This window comes from Cebus imitator, unplaced genomic scaffold (genome assembly GCF_001604975.1).
Source record: "Cebus imitator isolate Cc_AM_T3 unplaced genomic scaffold, Cebus_imitator-1.0 Scaffold772, whole genome shotgun sequence".
NCBI classification, from domain to species: Eukaryota; Metazoa; Chordata; class Mammalia; order Primates; family Cebidae; genus Cebus; species Cebus imitator.
Window position 1 is genome coordinate 22,183 of NW_016108087.1, and position 2,509 is coordinate 24,691.

Below are 2,509 nucleotides of genomic sequence, written 5' to 3' on the forward strand. Positions count from 1 at the left end.
GACGTTCTGTTTGTTGATGATGAGGTTATTTCTGTTTCTTAGTTTTCCTTCTGACAGTCTGGCCCCTCTGCTGTAGGTCTGCTGAGGTCCACTCCAGGCCCTGCTTGCCTGGGGTTCACCTGCAGCAGCTGCTGAACAGTAAGGGTTATTACCAGTTTTCTTCTTCTGCTGTCTTTGTCCCAGAAATATGCCCACCAAGTGTCAATCTGATCTCTCCTTTATGAGGTGGCTCCTTGGATATATGGGGGTCAGGGAGCTGCTTTCGGAGACAGTCTCTTCTTTATAGGACCTCAAATGCTGAGCTGTGATCTCCGTTGTTCATTCAGAGCTGCTGGGCAGGCACGTTTAGGTCTGCTGCAGCCAAACTCATAAACTGCTTTTTGTTTCCAGGCTGTACCAGGGACTGAGGGCTTTATTAGTTTCCATTATGCTGCTGCCTTCTTTTTTTTTTCCTTCAGAGCTGCCCTGCCCAGCGAGGAGGCAGCCAAGTCACTGCCTGCCTGTACAGGCTTTGCTGAACTGCTGTGGGCTCTGCCTAGCTGCCAAGAGAACTTCCCTGCAGTCCTGTTTTTGTGAGTGTAGTTAGAACTGCCTTGGCAAGGGTGGCCCTCCTGTGTTAAGGCTGAGTCTCTCTGTAGTGGTGGGTTGCCGTCGCAATAGTGGGCTGCTTCAGCAATGGTGGGTTGCCTTGGCAATTGTGGGCTGCCTTAGTATTGGCTGACTACCTCCATAGTGGTGGGCTGCCTTGGCAATGGCGGACGTACCTCCCACACAGAGCTGCACCATCCCAGGTTCAGCTCTGCTTGCTGTGAAACTCTCAATCCAGAGTTTCTGATTGTTGTTCTTTTGTGGGGGTGAGACCAGCCGAGCCTGATCACCTGGCTTCCTGTCTCAGAGCCTTTTTTTATTTTTTTAAGTTGGTGTTCCAGTCGCCTGTTGAAGAGGTGACACGGTGTGTGTTTTTTCCCGTGCAACAACTCACTGTGCTGGCTTAAACAGTGGCACTGAGATTCATGGCACTATTTTTGCCCTGGAATCTACTGTCCTGGTTCCCTGCTCAGTTCCCTTTTTAAACAGATGAATGGGGGACTCCCCGTGGCTCCAATCACCAGCCAAATGGGCACCCAGACCAGTGTATTTTGTATGGAGAACCGCTGCTCCAGGGCACTGACAAAGGAGCCACACGGGGCAAAGCAGCCGCTCCAGCCATCACACCCGTGCTGGCTGAAACAGCCGTGCTGACGACCTGTTGAGCTCCTCCCCCTGGGAATTTCCTAGTCTGTGGGCAATAAAAATGTGGTGTCCACTCACCCTCTATGCTTTCACTGAGAGCTGCAATCCTGAGCAGTTCCTAAATGGCCATCTTGGATCGATCCTCGCCTGTTTGTTTATTTGTTTCAGTGTACTCAGAAGGTTATGTTTTATCTCTACTGTGTATGCCTAGGAAGTTCCTTTTCTCCAACATCTTAATTCAGTGAACACTTTAATGTTAATGGTTGTGAATCATCAGCAAATGGCCTCTTCATGACACTGTAAGTGAGCTTCAGAATTGCCATATTTAGAGAGGCAGTGTGATACTATACATACCATCAACTAACATTCCTAGTGGGTGGGGATGGGAAGAGCCCTCTCTTCCCCTACCCATATCTATCTAATACCAGTAATTTTTTTTTCAAATAAAGGATTTTATGGTTCTTAAATTTTAGCTCCAATGACCATTGCATATCATTGGAGTAACCAAGTAAATCATGGGCATGTTTTATTTTCATTTTATTTTATTTAAAATTTTTTTTCAAGCTGTTTTCATGATAAGCCTCATGAGATCTAATGGTTTGAACAAGGCAGTTTCCTGCACATGTTTTCTTGCCTGTTGTCATCTAAGATGTGCCTTTGCTCCTTCACCTTCTGCCATGAATATGTGGTCTCTCTAGTCATGTGGATATGTGAGTTTTTAAACCTCTTTTTCTTTATAAATTAATTAGTTTTAGATATTTCTTCAGAGAAATATGAGAAAGAACTAATACAAAAGGCAGTCATTTGCCCCCATTAGTTAAGAGAATTTTGAGGAGAGTTACTCAGGGATTAGCTCAGATTAGGCAGCTTTTTAAACTTGGAAAATAAAGGTTAGTTGTATCTAATGTATCCAAAGTTGCTCTTGACTTTATCTTGTTAATGACAATGACTGAATTGAAAGCCAGCTATATCAATGAGCCTCTGTATCTCCAGGACATCAGGGATTGGGACTCTGTCCCAGGATCCATTAGCTTTCAAGGCAGTTTTGTTTTCCATTTCTGAGATTTTCACAGAGAGGGCAACATGTATGAGTCTTTTTGTTTTGTTTTGTTTATATCATTGGGACAGCTTGCTTTCCAGTTGCTTGGCCTTCTGCACTGATTATAGTTACAAGGAAAGTGTCCTTAGAGCAAACTGGAAAGTTTGGAACACTTTTAAAGCAGCAAATATTGTCTGACTTCTTGCTTCTGCATTGTTTTTTCTTTTTAGGCTTTTT